The sequence below is a fragment of the Hesperophylax consimilis genome, chromosome 20, assembly GCF_061612785.1.
Source record: "Hesperophylax consimilis isolate HC1 chromosome 20, BYU_Hcon_1.0, whole genome shotgun sequence".
Taxonomy (NCBI): Eukaryota; Metazoa; Arthropoda; class Insecta; order Trichoptera; family Limnephilidae; genus Hesperophylax; species Hesperophylax consimilis.
The window spans coordinates 27581265-27599187 of NC_142855.1; positions in this window are offsets into that span (position 1 = coordinate 27581265).

The following is a 17923-nucleotide window of genomic DNA, read 5'->3' on the forward strand; positions in this document are numbered from 1 at the left end:
TGCATGAACGGTATTTCTATAGTCAGTTAAAAAGTTACCTAACTTTTCTTTATAATCTGAAGGAAATCTATTATTTTTACAAATTTTTTTAAGAAAATTTTTACAGGTTTTAACAGCATTCTCAGCTTGCCCATTGCTACTCGGGTGGTTAACTGGACTAGTAATATGTTTCATACCATTTTTCTTACAAAAATTTTCAAAATCCTCAGAACAAAAACACGTACCATTATCACTAACTAAAGTTGCTGGAAAACCAAATTGTGAAAATAATCTATGAAGTACTTCAACATTTTCTTTTGAAGACAGACTGTTCACTTCCAGACACTCGATCCACTTCGAAGAAGAGTCTATCACAATTAAAAAGTTTTTATTATGTAAGCTACCATGATCAATATGCACCCTGAACCATACTTCAGGTTCATAAGGCCATACTGCTAATGAACTCTTTTGTGATTCTGGTTTAATTTCTAAACAATCTCTACAATTTTCTGTTATTTTCTCCAAATCTAGATTAATTTTTGGCCACCAGACAAAGCTTTTCGCAATGCCTTTAGTCTTAAAAACCCCTAAATGAGATCTGTGTAACATCTTTAAAACTTCTTGTCTTAAAGACTCAGGAATAACAACTCTATGTTGATATAAAATACACCCATTTATCAATGACAATTCCAACCTTTTTTCCCAAAAAACTCTAATAAAATTAACATTTTGTGCCTTTTTTACTGATGCTGGCCAACCCTCGATAAGAAATTGTTTTACTTGACTTAAAATTTCGTCCTTTTCGGTCTCACTTCTTATCACGTCTAAAGACAAATTAAACCCGTTATTTTCAAAATAATTAATGTAACCAGACTCTATATTATCTTCACAGCTAACCTTTTCAATTGGACACCTGCTCAGAAAGTCTGAACAATTATTTTTCGACTTTACGTATTCAATCGTAAAATTGAACGATCCTAACATAACTGCATAACGCTGTAATCTTGACAGTGTTAAATAACTGTTAGACTGTTATTTACAGACTTGGTGGAACACAATAATTATAACGCGTGTTCCAATATAATGATTTATTAACAATTAAGTGCGGATTGTCTACGTCTTATCTCTGAGCTGTCGGTTTGGGTAAAGAGCGCGAGCAGATGCATCCGTCATCTTTTATACCCCTATCAGTCATCTCGCTCTTACGCATTCAACAAGCAGGCGTACCACCAAAAACCTTTCTTACATCCTCCCCTACTAAAATTGAATGCCCCTATCTATATATATCATACCCTATTACTACATATTTCATTTACAATTTTATTTTATATATTTCATTTACTAAACAATTAACACAACATATTTTTTTTTTATAAAATTAACTATCATATGCCGCGTTTCTTTCTGCTTCCCTTCTCTTGTCTCGTCGCCCGTCCACTCCTCCTCCTGGACTGCGAGGTCCTCATCTTGGCCGAAGTCTTCCCTGCCATGGGTTAGACCTGAAACATGGAGAAACAGTATTAGAGTCACTTCTATTACGTAACATACCTGAGAGATTAATTTCATCCGTCGACAGTTCCCTAGTGTCAGACGTACCGACTTCCGGCTTATCTCCCTCCTGCCATGAAACATGTAATTTCTTTATCTGGTCTAAATGTCTTTTCCACACCATATTAGACTTGTTAATTTTTATGATATATATTTTTCTACCTTTTTTTTCAACAATAACCCCAGGGACCCATAACCTATTACCCTGAGCTCTGAAATCTCTAGTCATCACTTTCTGACCTATATTCAAATCTGACTTATTTCTACCCTTATATTGTCTTTTCTGATTGACTTGACTCTGAATAACCTTTCTTATTACTTTTTGTTGACGAGTAGAACTTGAAGTATTCGTTCTTTCCTCAACCTTCCTAGGAATCAGAGAGTCAAATACTGTTCTAATTTTTCTTCCCATTAATAATACAGATGGTTCACACCCCATCTCGTTAAAAATCTCGTTCGTAAGTCTCCCGTTATACAAAATAAATAACAGACTCTTACATACAATCATAGAACTCACTAAAGCGTCCCAAGTACACTAACACTTTGAATGACAATACGATAACATACATTCAAAAATACAAGACAATATAGCACATAGATAACACACATTCAAAGTAAGACATATACGATAACACAATGTAATAGAATTAACATTCTAGTTAACTAAGTGAAAAATGTTTTTTTTCTGTAAATAAAAAGCTTGCTAGTTTTTTTTTTTTTTTTTTTTATTATTTATTGAGTTAGTTTATACATTTGAATATAAACTAATATAAACAAGATCATATTTCATTTTGTAATTTTACATATTTTTACAGTAAATATAACATTTATTTTTAAATACATTCATTCTTCCTTCATTCTTCAGACTTTCAGGCATTTCATCATACATTTTTAGTCCTTTGTACATTAGGCAGTTCTGTGATTTTGTTTTTTTCATATGTGGCAATCTAATCCTATTTACATTTCTGGTTTCGTAATTATGAACATCTCTATTAAAAACAATTTCATCCTTAAAATATTTTGGCATTTGGTTGTTCATGATTTTATGTACAAAAATTAACACATTATATAATAGTCTCTTTTTTATAGAAATCCAATTTAGCTGTTCTCTCATTTGATCTATGCTTGCGTATTTTCCTTTTCCTAGTATACATCTCATAGCTCTATTCTGTATAACATCTAGCTTGTTCAAGTTTCCTTCATTGGCCAAATACAACATAGTAGAGCAATAATCTAAATGTGGAGCAACTATAGTTTTATAAATCAGCTCTGTAGTGTTTCCATTTAGTTTATTTCTTAATCTTCTAAGAAAATTGACTTTTTTAGATACCTTCTTTAGCACATATTCAAAATTTGCTGCGAAAGTTAGTTTTGAATCTAGTATCACACCTAGGTACTTAATTTCATTTACTTTTTCAATTTTTTCGTCATTAATTGTCAATTTTAACTCTGTGTTATGCGTTTTGTTGCCTATTTCCATATATTTTGTTTTGTTGACATTCAGTTTTAATTTGTTTAATTTCAGCCATTTCGCTATATTTTGTAGGTCTTCATTTAATTTATTGATTGCATCTATGTACTCTTTACATGAAATATAGATTAAATATAGCTAGTGAAGAAAAAAAAAATACATTCATTTATATTAGAATTTAAACTTTCAAATAATGTATTTCCTTTTCTTATTTGTTTGCTTTATTTTTTATTGATATACAGATTTTTCATTTATAAGCCACATCTTTACAGTTTTCATGCTTAAACTCTTATTTTCTAAAAAAACAAATTTATTTTTGAGCTTATTAAAAATCACTGGTACACAGTACTCCAGCGTTCGGCTTCCATACTTATTTGTTATTTTAGGTATTTTCAGCCCTTTGTTTTCTGTAAGACGTGTGCTGTGACTATGTACCAGTGGTTTTTTATAAGTACTATCGCCCCAGTTATCTTTAATGGTAATTTAGAAAACCGAGTTCCACCTTCTGGCGACAGATTGAATTAGTCGCTTTGGCCTGGTAACATTTGATTGCAGTATCAACTGGAAAAATTTCTCTGAGGAAATTGTGCTTTTATAAAAAGTGCATTACTAATATCTTGTCTTTTTCAATTACAGGCTCAAATAACTTTAGAGCATCGGTAACAACCAAAATGTGGAATTTTGATTTGATTGTGAAATACATTTTTGATGTTGGAAGCATTACCCGAAATTGCAAGTCTGACACGGTCAGACAGTTGCCAATCTGACAAAATGCGTTTATTTCCCGTGTGTGATCTGGTTAATGGTGTACAATCAAGTACAATGGATTTGAACTCCAAATCATTCGTTAGAAAATGTATCGTTTCAGCTATATAAGACTCTGTATGACGAGAAGTCCAGCAGTCTGTTGAAAGGCATACATTTTTAGCCTCGTGTTTTACAAATAATTGGGTTTTGTCAAAACATTTTTGGAAATCTACGGGCAACATAGCATTGAAAATAGTTTTCCTAGATGGTAATACATATGATGGGTTCAACATTTTTACCAATTCTCGAAATCCAGCATCTTCAACTAAGCTAAATGGTTGCAGATCAACAAAACATAGTTTTAAAATACAGTCGTCAATCGTTTGTTTGTCTTCTCTAGCCAATTTTCGAGAAATAAATGTAATGATATTTCGTTGTTTTCTTTTTATTCCAACAACTGAAATACTGGTGGTTGCAATTATAGACGGTGCAGGATTATTAGGCTTAGAACATCCAGTTGCATCCTGAATTATAGGAGCTTCTGCGTATCCAACATTAGAAACCATTCTGAGTTGGCCAATTTCGTTAGATATAGCAGCAAGCGAAGAAAAATCAATCGAGTGCATGTGTTTTAAATTGTTGATTTGTATCAGAGTGCACGCTTACAAACATAACATTTTGCAATTTTCGTCTTGTAGTCAAATGGAAATTATTCCATAAATCACTCCGATTATTACTCGACATTGTGCTATTTATTTAGGAAGGCACTTCAACTATTTATTCACAGTTTGAAATTCCAACACAAAGCCACTACCTAACTCTATTAATTTATTTATTTATTCATTTTCGGGAAATCGACAGTTTACATTTATTCAGTTTGTACATAAGTATTATAAAGTAAAATAAAACCAATTATGGATTTCCTCGGAAGAGGTACAATCAAACCAAACGTTCAAGAGATTGAAGCGACACAAACTTACAAAAACAAACAAAAAATAGATCATAATAGTACTAAGGAATCCCCTTACCGTGTGATTCCCGGAACATTATGTCTCCTACGCCCCGCGCCCCACACATGTTACAACAATCCCGTAATAACGTCGGAAGTTTGGCTCGTTGGTGTTGAAAATATAATTTTTCATATTGAAAAAATAATATCGTTATTTTGCTTGTCACCGATAAATTTACTTGACATTTGGCGGCCCTGTCGAATGGGAACATTTAAAAGACGTTTAGTAGTTAGGTACAAAACCGAAAGATCATTTCAAATAAGCACAATATCGTTCATGAAGTGTAATCTCTTCACCCTTTTCATATATCGGGCGTCAACCGCCAATACTGTTGAAATATTAGGTACATTATAACACAAATAATAACCAACGAGCGGCGTTGGTAATTTACTTGCCATTGATAGATTTGATTGTCCGTTGGCGCTATACATCGGCCGTTTCGGATGGGAAAATCCAAAAAAAAACGTCTAGTATGAGTTGCATAACCAAAATACCATGTAAAATTTCGCTTACGAAGCGTAAACACTTCACCGTTTTTATTTACTAGGCGTCAATTGTATCAATACATATATTAAACGATAGGTCGAATCGTCGACTCGTTGAGTAATATTCGTATTTAGGTATCATATTTAAACCTCTTCACGTAGATCTTTTCAATAGCGTTGGTCGTTGAATGAATATAACTATTAATTCCAACGGCTAGTTATATTTTGATACAGTACTAATACACTGATCCCTATATTCCAACCCACCCCTTATACCCTTTTCCATTCCAGAACTAGCTCTCCTTATTTTCAATAAAAAAAAGTCATTAAAAGCGTTCTCAAAGACTACATAGGCCGTGAGGAAAATTAGTTTTCTCAGAGCGTGTGGGATTAATGTTTAATTAAACAAAATGTATTTAAAATGTGTATATTATACCAACAAAGACTTAAAACAATAATTGCGAATATCGTGCATAAGTCCTAATTCCTCGACAACATCTGTTTTTGGAAAAAAATTCTGGGTCGAAGGATAAACCAATAAATGTGGCGATTTTTATTTTTCAGATATCCCGTATCCCAAAAATATTGAGACGAAAATCCATTGCTATTTTGTTAAACGGTAATATTTTTGTATGTTTATAATGGAAAACTTTAGAAATCAATAAAGGTTTAGCCGACAAGTACTGTTAGCTAATTTTTTCATCGTTTCACAAGGAATACTTTGCGTTTTCATACAAAATTGTGATTTGAGTCTTGTGTCATCATGTATACAATCTTTATAGCATACCCAAAGATGACGAGTTATTACGTCTTATTTCCTATCGGGGACTTTGGTGTGGAGGTAATACTAAAAATATTAAATACGGACCCCGGCCTGAGCCTCTAGGGCCTAGGCGGAAAAACTCTGTTTTAAATGTATTTGGGTGACTGAATGGATAATATTGTTACGCCGCCTGCACAGCAAATTTCGCAATTTCACTATTTTTGTACAGGGAATTAATAATTCCTTGATGGTCTATATGATTTACAAAACCAAATCATCACCAATGTCATTTTTTGAAAACAATAATATATACAGTGAGGATATTAAAAGAGTTTTTCTCCACCGTGAGTAAGCATGTGCTTTTTTAGAGCTAACTTTCTAAAACACGAAAAGTTGCAATCGATGCAGGTAAGAGATTTTACTTGACTGTGAATCAAGTGTCTTTTTAGATCTTCCTTTCTAGAAAATGAATATTTGCAGTCAGAACATGAAAAAACTTTTTTTCCACTGTGGGCAAACATGTGAACTTCTAGTTGTCGCTTTGTTGAAAAATAATAGCTGCAGTCAGAACATGAAAAAGGTTTTTCTCCACTGTGCTTAAGCATGTGAATTTTTAGTTGGGCTGTTGTTGACATGAATAGTCGCAGCCGGAACAAGAAAAAGGTTTTTCTGCACTGTGAGTAAACATGTGATTTTTAAGATGTTGCTTTGTTGAAAAAAGATGGTTGCAGTCGGGACATGAAAAAGGTATTTCTCAACTGTGGGTAAACTTGTGACTTTTTAGTTGTCTATTTGTTGAACATGAATAGTTGCAGTCGGGACATGAAAAAGGTTTTTCTCCACTGTGGATAAACTTGTGACTTTTTAGTTGTCTATTTGTTGAACATGAATAGTTGCAGTCGGTACATGTAAAAGGTTTTTCTCCACTGTGGGTAAGCACGTGAATTTTTAAATCCCACTTTCTAGAACATTGATAGTTGCAGTCGGGACATGAAAAAGGTTTTTCTCCACTGTGGGTAAGCACGTGAATTTTTAAATCCCACTTTCTAGAACATTGATAGTTGCAGTCGGTACATGTAAAAGGTTTTTCTCCACTGTGGGTAAGCACGTGAATTTTTAAATCCCACTTTCTAGAACATTGATAGTTGCAGTCGGGACATGAAAAAGGGTTTTTCTCCTGTGTGGGTAAGCATATGCATTTTTAGTTGTCCCGTTGTTGAAGATGAGTAGTTGCAGTCGGGACAGGAAAAAGGTTTTTCGCCACTATGCGTAAACATGTGATATTTTAGATGTTGCTTTGTTGAACATGAAAAGTTGCAGTCGGGACATGGAAACGGTTTTTTACTACCGTGGGTAAACATGTGAATTTTTAGTTGTCCCTTAGTAGAACTCGAATAAATGCAGTAGGAACATGAAAAGGGTTTTTCTCCACCGTGTGAAAACAAGTGAATTTTTAAATCACTTTTTCGAAAACATGAATAACGACATTCGGAACATGAAAAGGGTTTTTCTTCAGTATGGATGCGCAAGTGCTGTTTTAACGATGAATTTCGAATGCAAGAATAGTTACAATGGGAACAAGAGTGTCGTTTTTCCCCAGGATGTGTCTTCAGGTTCACCAATAAGTCTGAAAAGAATTGGCATTTAGCTTAATTAGTAAATAACAACAAAAAAATAGATGAGAATAAATAGTTAACTTTAAAAAATAAAATCCGCTTTAAAAAATGGGATATATTGTGAGAATGATTTATTAAAAGTATGCTTTTTTTGACAGTTAAAATAAGTTTTAAAGAAAATAACAGAATAACCGATGAAAGGCAAGGACGTCATTAACAAGAATTGTTAAAAGTCTTCGAAACAGGAAAGAATTCCGAACATCTGAAACCAACATACCTTTGTTACCTAACTTGTAGATTGTCGGAGTACTCTCCGCATACTGCAAACACTCAGTCTTCACGTCCGGAAGGTAGATATCTATATCTGTATACGGCATTTCACCTCCGTCCTCATCCTGCGACCCTGGTTCCACCTTGATGGAAATACTCTCTGTGTCGGGAAGATCCATGGCCTTCTGGTAAATGGTCAAAGCTCAAAATATATTAGACCTGAAACGGAAAATTAATGAATAAATCTAATTTACGAGGGTTATAATTAGTTTAAAGTGATCACATTCAGTTGGATCGAAATATTCAAAAGCTTGAAGGTTAACTGGACCACATACAATAAATAATATAGACGGTTTTGTGACTTCGTGCATCAAAGATGTCAAATATCAATACAGAGCAGATGTGTAAAAAATGGAGGAGCTAGCCAAGGAATTGAACACACTACGCCTGGGTGGGACCCAAACGCGATGTCAACTCGGCCACCGACCTTCTTAATTCCAGTATTGGTTACATTATAGGCTCCTCCATCACAACACAAGCAACATTTTCAGCTTACTGTGGTGGTAGAATTGACTAAATAGAATAAGTTTAAGTTTTCCACTCAGTGTAAAGATATAAACATCCCCATGTACCGTCTGTCACGAGTTAACATGGTCGGTGTTGGGTAGCTCAATATATTATAAAGTCAATGATGTAAAACTGATATATTCTTCTAATAAACATCCTCCAATTAAGTTGCTCAGGCAAAATAAATAAATATTAAATATAAATAAGTAAAAGGTATAAATACTTAGTCAATTTAACATGAACCTACTAACGCGAGTACAAGGCAACAGTTCGAATTTGTTGAAGAAACGTCACTAGAAAATTAGAAGTGCAAGAATGTGATTAACTTCGGAAAAGAAATTTGATATTCACTAAAGTGATGCAAAACTGTTTAAACGGAACACAAATATAAAGCAAAATAAAATACTTCTTCAGAAAAAAGCAACAACAATGGTATTGTGTTACTATAGAGATCGTTTTATTAAGAGGAAACTTTGTCAGTGGAAAGTAGTTAATCTGAGACAAAAAACCGAAAAAAAACAAAAATTTGAAAAAATGAAAAACGAAAAGAACTGAGGAAAATTTGCAAAACATGATTGTGCTTATCTATGAGTCAATTTTTTTTTCTGCTTATCATTGAAAAATTGGTACACTCAAAGTGACATGTTTAAAAAAAATTAATTTCACCAAAACAATAAGATTAAATAGGATAATCATTGATCAATAACAGCGCCCTTGAGGTGATTTTAGGTGACTTGATAAAAATATTATTATTTTATTTTAAATAAGTAAGTCGATGTAATTAACGTAAAATTTATACGCCGTAAAGGTAGACATTAGGTAGACATGTAGGTAAGAAGCACTTTTAACGAGCCGTTTAACGTATTTTGCGATTGCGAAAACCTGACGCGTAATTTACTTTGGAATAACCTAAGAACTGTCAATTCACTTTAAACTTTAACTTACGTAGGGAGCACATTTAGGTTAAGTTGAATATATATTTGTTTCTCGCTAACACTACACTGGCTTTATATTTTTATCAAGAAGAACTTTAACAAGCAATATTTAAGACACGAAATGATATTATTTCACGGCATCACACAACTGCGTCATGTCACGCGTGGCCTCGAGCGAGATGTCAAACTCTAAGCCAATGAGATCTGAGCTTTCTACCACAATGTTTTTTCTATAAGAAAACGGAGTTAGGCGTGTCGGTTTCAAATGGGTTTCAAGGACAGGCCGGAGTTTTATGCCCCTGCACGAAGAAATGGAAACATCACTAGAAGTGGTCAATGTTTGAATCCCGGTTATAAGGAACCAGGAGGGCGATTTTCGTTCTACTTAACGACATTAAAATTGTCATTTCCTTGAAATTAACGATTTTTTTCGGATTTTTCGTACTAAGCGATTCCGTGTCTCTCGATGACAGATGGAATCCATAGATAATAAATATACCACTCTCCCTTAGATATTCGATTGCGCGCCAAAACTCATAGCCTTCCGCGAAGAGTACCCCGTGAGCTGTACCAAATGTAAGTATTGACTGTAAACATGATAAGTGACTTATTTGTGGCACACTAATGCAATTAAATGAATAGAATATTGTAATTGCGATGAATGATAATTATAGGAATTGGATGGGGCGCAGATTTCATCCTTAATATTTGTGAAGCATATGGAAAACAGCACGATATGATGTACAACCTGAAGAATACAGAATCGATTGCGTTCCACCACGGAAACAATCCAGATACAAGTAAGATGCTCCCCGTACACCTTAACGAGGCAAGAATACATGTTCGAACGTAAAATACTTGGAACGTATTATTAATCAAGACCTATCGGACGATGGCGATATTGAACGACAAATGAAAAGCCTAAGCATAGTATCTAATATGATTGCCCGCAGATTTTGTTAAAAAAACACAAGGTGTACCTAAATACCGATCTTGATCGATGGAATGACCCCGAAGTCAATATAATGTTAACAAGTATATACATGCTCCTGATGATGTCAACATTGTTCATGAAACATATAGAGGTTATATTATATTAAAGTGATGTAAACAAAGTTATTTGTGTATTATTCTAATAACAATAGCTGTGAAAATTGCCATCTCAACACATGCGTATCACACCTAGAGAGATGGGAAATACGTCATTATTGTAATTAAATGTAATATTAATAATAAAACATAAATAAATACGGTTATCAATTTGGTATTTTTTCTCCGAGTTTCGTTTACGCGGCATTTTAAGTGCTCCGAGATACGTACTCCTAAATACCCCTTAACACAGAGCGATTTAAGTTGATCAAGTCAGAGTTGAATGATACTTGAAAGCTCATCGACAAGTGTTCAAAAGAGTTGATCAAGTTTGTAGTTTAACGACAAAAGTTGAAAGCCCGTCTAATTTTGTTGCTCAAGTATGAGTCATCGTTCGATTTTCCCGCTGAATCGAAACGTGTGAACATATGTTTCAAGTTGCTTGCGACTTTTAAATCCTTGATGTTGAAAGTAGACGTTAGACGTCCCTACTGAGTGTTTTTAATTAAAATCAAATTTAATAATATAATTATTAAGTTCTGCAACTATTTTTTTGGTTTTTGTTATTGTTACAGCCGTTTCGGTTTCAAGGTCATTTTCAAACTGTGGTTTTAGCCACGTTTAGACGACTTATTAATATGATTCTATTTTACCCCTTCACAATTCAAAATGATTTATTACCGGTTAAACCGATTTACTGATCAAATAATTGTGACAATAGATTTCATATTCTTTGGGGCTATTTTGAAGTCTGTTTTATGTTATCTTAATTGTTTAATAATGATGTAGCAGTGTGTTATATTGTTTGGGTTTTGTGAACATTCTTAGAAGCAGGGAATAAATCATTTTTCTTACTATATATTATGTAATATTAGGGTCATTGGTTCTTTTATTGATTTCTAATTGTTCAAGTAAATTTAATCTAAAGCTCTTTCTTTCTATATTATGTAAGGGCTTAAGTTCATTGTTGTCAAGCGGACGTGATTATTTACTGATTGAATAATATTATGATGATTAGTTTTATGGATCTATACCAAAGCCATCCTTGTCTTTGGGATCAGAAGAAAGAGGTTTAAAAAAATAAGAATGCCTGTGACACTGCAATCAATAATATTATTTTGAAATGTTACTCTAACTTAGTAGTTATTTTTATTAAATAACACGTCTCTGAATGTTTCAAAAAATAATTATTTTTTATCTCCATAACAAATTTTATGGCATCAACTATCGCAACGAATACTTCTTTTATAAACAATTAAATTGTATTTTTTGTAACTCTCTGCATATAAGCTAGACTCGAAAAAGATCCCCCGTTGCCAGGTATCTTAGCGTAATTTGTAACTTAGTTTTTGCCGGGACAGCCGCGCGTATAACTATGTCCTTGTTTTGGATTTTTCTTGAATCTTAGACAACAGTACATCAAATTGTTCTTCCGAAATTCGCAAATGATTGCTATAGCCTTCGGTATTTTCTAACGCCTTATAATTATATCCTTATAATCCATGTTTTAGTCCACATACGAAGTTTTTTGTGCTTTTTCATATTCTAAAGTTCGTTCCGTGAAAGGTCAGAAATCATAGGGACGCACGCAGCGATAACTTCACTTGACGCCATCTTGATTAACAAAATCGTTTCGAGTTAAATTGAAACGTCTGAACGACATCTTGTTCAATTTTTGTCGTTCAAATAAAATCGCTCTGTCAGAACGGGGCAGGAGCGACTGTCCTACGTCTTGTTGTTGTACGTATTGTTCCTACGTGTTCTTCAAGCGCGTTTACACGTGACAAATGCGGCCGGGAGCGATGCAGTGGTGGGGCTATTTCATTGTCCTGAACTTGTACAATTGACTGCAACTTGGCTGCTTAAGTCAATTCTCAATGTCATCTTAATATTTCTGTTATAATTCTTGTAACTTTTTTCTCTTTATCTAAAAAAAATATGACAGTTTTTATATCAAGTTAATTTATACGCCTAAAAAGGCTTTTACATAAAAGTGATACATGATACAGTGTACATAGGTGAATATCTGTATTATACAGGAGATAGGTACTAATAGTAAATAGATTTAATCCATGGTAAAGTAGATACAAAATACACAGTTGTAAAATTTTGATTACAAGTATGATGAGAAAATATTAAGAAATGATTTTAAAATAAATTAAATAAAAACTAAATATCAATCAATATTTGTAAAACGCAAGAGTAACATAAAGTAAAAAAGAAATTACAAGAAAACTACAAATAAGACAAATCATTATAACTAATTTACAACGCTACTCTAATTTGTAGGATTCGACAAAGTGTTGGTATAGATTATGCTTAATTCTATAAATGGCGTCAATAAATAAATCAATAGAACCCCCACACATGTTGCCCAGATCATGCATCCTATTGGTCAGTGAGTGTGTCTGATAGTTGGTCTTGTATGTATTGCAGAAGAATGTTTTATTTTGGTTGTTTGTTTTTGGGGTGTTATGCCGTGTTGCGCTAACTCCTTCTTTAGCCGACGTTTCGGACAGCGTTGCAGTGTCCATCATCAGGGCAGATCCGGTAGATCCGAAGATGTGTACCGGATCTGCCCTGATGATGGACACTGCAACGCTGTCCGAAACGTCGGCTAAAGAAGGAGTTAGCGCAACACGGCATAACACCCCAAAAACAAACATCAAAAATGCTTTTGGCCGTGAGAATCTAAAAACTTACCTGTTTTATTTTGTCTTGTATTCCTAGTCGGCACATGTAGTTTAATAGTGGCAAGGGTGGCAGGACTATCAATTAAGTTGTTAATGACTCTGTGTAACACAACCAGGTCTGAAATAATTCTCCTGTCAGACAGTGTTATTAGATGCAATTGATTCATCAAACTGACATAATTAATGTAATCAATAGGAATTCCGAGCTTAAAATTTACGTACTTAAGAAATGTGTGCTGAACTCTTTGTATATTATTGGAGTGAACTTTATATAAAGGGGACCAAATAGGTGAATTATACTCCAATTGACTTCTGACTAATGAAATATAGAAGGTTCTCATACAATCTATGGACTTAAAATCAGTTAAAGTTCTGCAAAGGAAGCCAAGCATCTTTAAAGCTTTATTAGTTATATAGTTGATGTGTGCAATAAATGACAAGTTAATGAAAAAAAGGTGTCTATTATACATTTTTCTTTCTGTTAATTTTCTTTTTTTTTTATAACGCCAATTTGCGGAGATGAGATGTAATCCATTTATGTAACTAACAACACATACGCACTCGCATACTGCCTACTAAAATTGTAAATGGTAGTGTAGAAAGCTTTGATTTAATTAACCTCATTGAATTTCATGTGCCCATAAGAGCTACTCGCTCTAAAACCCTCTTTAATTGTAACAATTCTAAGACTGAACATTTCAAACACTCACTTGTACCTGGATTACATGAAATTAGTAATAGGTACGCAGATGTAGCGGATCTGTTTAACTGCACAGAAGCTAGGTATAAAGAGGCTTTAATATCGTATCTTTTAAATCATGACCAACAAAATGTAAGTCTACTCATACTTACGTAAAAAGTCAAATAAATATGTATATAAAATGAACTGTCTGGGGCAACTGAGGAAACATGGGTCAAAAATAATAGTCAATACGGTGAACCAACAGCTTGATTGGCACTTACCTACTTTCAACCAAAACCTGAAAATAAATGCATACATTTTAGCTTTAATTGTAATATATTATATCATGCATCTATACTATCATATATTTAAATCAATATTAATCTAACCTAGTTTACCTATAAGTTTTGCATGTACTTGTATCTCTAACTTTTTATATCCATCTAGAATTTCTGTGAATTGTATATTGTCTGATGTCACTGTTTATAATTTACTGTAAATGGTATATTTTATACCGTTGATATTAAAAAATAAATAAAAAAATACTAACACTGTATGAATGGACATTGGGGGTCTAGAATATTTTTTATAAAATGTAGCTTCCTTTATAAATAAAACACTTCTTGACGTGTAAGGTGAAGGAGAAAACCATATGTTTCCTTATAACGCCTTGATGAGCAAACTCCCGGGCTCGTCTATCTCTATGACAATGTCTTGGCTCATTATCCTGTCCTCCACACTTCTATGACAATGGATCCGGAGCTGGGACAGTACAATGTTGTCCTCGCGTGAACTAGGCTTACGCGAAACCAAACATTGCGCATTTTTGTAATCGGTGCGCGGCGAGGTCAACGAACTAAATACAACATTCGCCTTATCTGTTTAGTTGACATGTGACATATTTATTATCAACTTAACTTATGAACTGTCCGGTACCGAACTGTGTGTCAATTCCATACGTAATGTTTGCCCATGGGAGTATTCTGAACCGGGCGGTTAGTGAAGTAGGAATTTAATTCCATTTTTAACTATTTTATATAGCAATACAATTTTACATTTTAAATTTATATTTTTGCATTTACATTTGGGAACGCTGCGGAGAGTATATTAAAGGAAACGAAGGAGAGGAAATTCTGTTAATGAAAAGGGTATGAGGGGTGGGTAGGGATTAAGAGGAAGCTACAAGTCAAAAATGTGTATATTCTTGGTATACCTTATATTGCAGGCAATAGGCTTTAAAATCTCTCGACAAACGGAGTCTAGAAACGTTCGATTTAAAACACAAAACTGGTTTTTATTTATTTTGTAAAAAATTTTGTAATAAAGAAAAAAATTTATCAAGTGAAACTGTCACAGATAATCTTAGGTATAATACTATATTTTTTAAAAGCTGTTTCCTTTACGCGTTCATACATTTCTGTTGAAAAATATTTTTTTTAGTAGTTTACAATTATATTTTTAATTGAGTAATTTTTTATTTTATTTGTATTCTACTCAAGCAAAACGATAGGAAAACCTTCAATTTATCTAAAGAATATTTTTTGGTATTCATAATGTACACCAATTCGTTATAAAGATCAATCAAAATAGTGATTTGGCATTAAGCTTCGCCTTAATGTGTCCAGGAGTGACTATGAGGTCTGACACGCCACGCAGCTGGTGGGCAGATGCATCCTGAACACGCCTCACCCTTTGAACCCTGCTAAGTCACCTTAAGTCGCGAACCACTTGGGTGACCTATGGGAGAATTGTTAATTATCCAATAAATGGTTCCCGAGGCGGCGGTACCCAAGCCCTCCTCCCAAATTTATTAATTATTTACGAAAAACAATCTCCTCAGGCCTCTGGCATATTATGTCAGAAGGTCGGAATATTTCCTATTTACAATAAAATCCAAATTAATGGAATATTTCTGAACGTATCCGAAAACTAAAAACTGATTTTGAAATGCGATGAATTATTTTCCAGTATTTGACAAAACCATTTCACAAACTTGATAATGTATTTGTTGTTTGCTCGGTAAATGAACCACGAAACCTACTTTTTGATTTCAATATTTATCAAAATACAAATTAGAAAACGAAAAAGGCCGCCAAAAAGTATTAAATAAATTCAGTTTGCCGCCATTGAAAGGAATGTCAAAGTCAATATACTACACTAGCGCCTCTTGCGGCCAGAGTTGTTGTATTTGACTGCACCTCTTTTGAAAATAATTTTCAACAAGCTCCAAGAAGTACTGGTTTACAAAACGTATACTAAATCAACTGTACAATAAAAGTTTTTTTTATCAATAAAACACAAGTTATAAGAATGGAAATAATTCAGAACAAAGGCGTGAGGTATATATTGTGCTGTAGCAGATATACTACCTTTCCCTTACTGTGCTAAAAAAACCCACGCGTTCCGGTGCTGTGTAGTCAATACACATTTCAAAATAAGCGATTTACTATCGGAAAAATATGAATATTCATAGCTAAAAAGTGATAATAATTGTAATTTAATTGCTGAAAACATGAAAAAACCATCGGTAGATGCTAAAAAACGTGCGAGGGGTCTACATATAACGACGGTCCGCGACCGACTGGCTGTCGGCTGGCATACACATGCGGTCATAGGTATCGATGGTCTAAATCAAAATACAACTGCGGACGTGTGGATTTCTCATATTCCCGCATAGCGAACTAAAGCGAAACATCAATAGCGTGTCATTTCCTCGCACACTCTTCGCGTAGCAGTGTCAAACGGTTGATTGTATTGGTGTATTTGTTTCCGATTTTTAACAAAAATCTCTGATTTTTAATTGAATTTGAAAACTATGTAAAATATTATTTTTTAATTCAGTGCATAAATGTATAATGGAGGAATACCTAAAATCTGAACCCAGAATTTATTATATTTATAGAGTTATTACAGTTATTATAAGCAATGTGTGGTAAATACACAAAGCAGATAAGGAAAGGTTAAAAAAACACTCCCCACGGAATTCCCAAAGAATGTATAGGAAAATAATTTCCTAGTACCAACATATATTTCACGTTAATGTCAAAGAATGTCACTATCTATAATACATTTTTATTTTTGTTAATTTTTTTTTATTTTTTCGCACTACACCCCTGTACTTACACAATGCAGGCAAGCGATTGGTTCACAAACTTGCAATTATAAAATGAACTATTTATATTTAGTGCAATTATTACAGTGGTCATTGCAGATAAACAGATACTAATACACTGAAAGTTGGATAACGCAGCCATGTTATCAGTATACCACCTCGAGTTACTTGTTTTACCGGTGATGCTAATCGTCGTACAAAACACAAGTGGATTTGCAGTTATATCAACGAACAAGATATCTTCTGAAAAAGTAAGGCCTTTTTAAATTTGAATGGATTAATGCAAATCTCGGAAGTGGAAATTAACCCACTTCCCTATGTCTGATCGAATTGAAACACGGCTTATAGACTCGTTGTAGATGATAATGTATTTTACTTCATTTTTTTATGGCAGTCACGCACACAAACGCGGACATATGTGCATTTCTCTTGAATTGGATGACATTACAGCTGTTAATTTATGATGTAAATGATGATCATACCCGATCGGGATTTGGCTCAGTTGTTGCCCTGGGGAGGACGGTTCAATCCTCAGTCAAACCATTTTTATTTTATTATTTATTTTGACATTTTTTATAATGTTTTATCATGATAAAACATTATAAAAAATGTCAAAATAAATAATAAAATAGTTCTAAGTTCATGAACTTAGAAGTCATTGCGACTCCTAAAATGGTTGTAATTGTGGTTCCAGTTACCGGATACCGATGTGAAACTGGTCTCTTATACATTTACTTTTGGAACCGGTTACTAAAAAAAAACTTTGGGGGTAAAATTCCATAATATTTCAATGAATTTTATCATTTTTTACAAATATTCCAAAAGAAACAGGTTCCAAAAATAACCGAGTTCAAAAATAAAAGTGGGTGTCAGTCTCACTGACCCGACAAAACAGAACAGAGAAGGAAAGTTAAAAAAGAGAGCACACAAACAACAAACAAATAAACCATAACCTT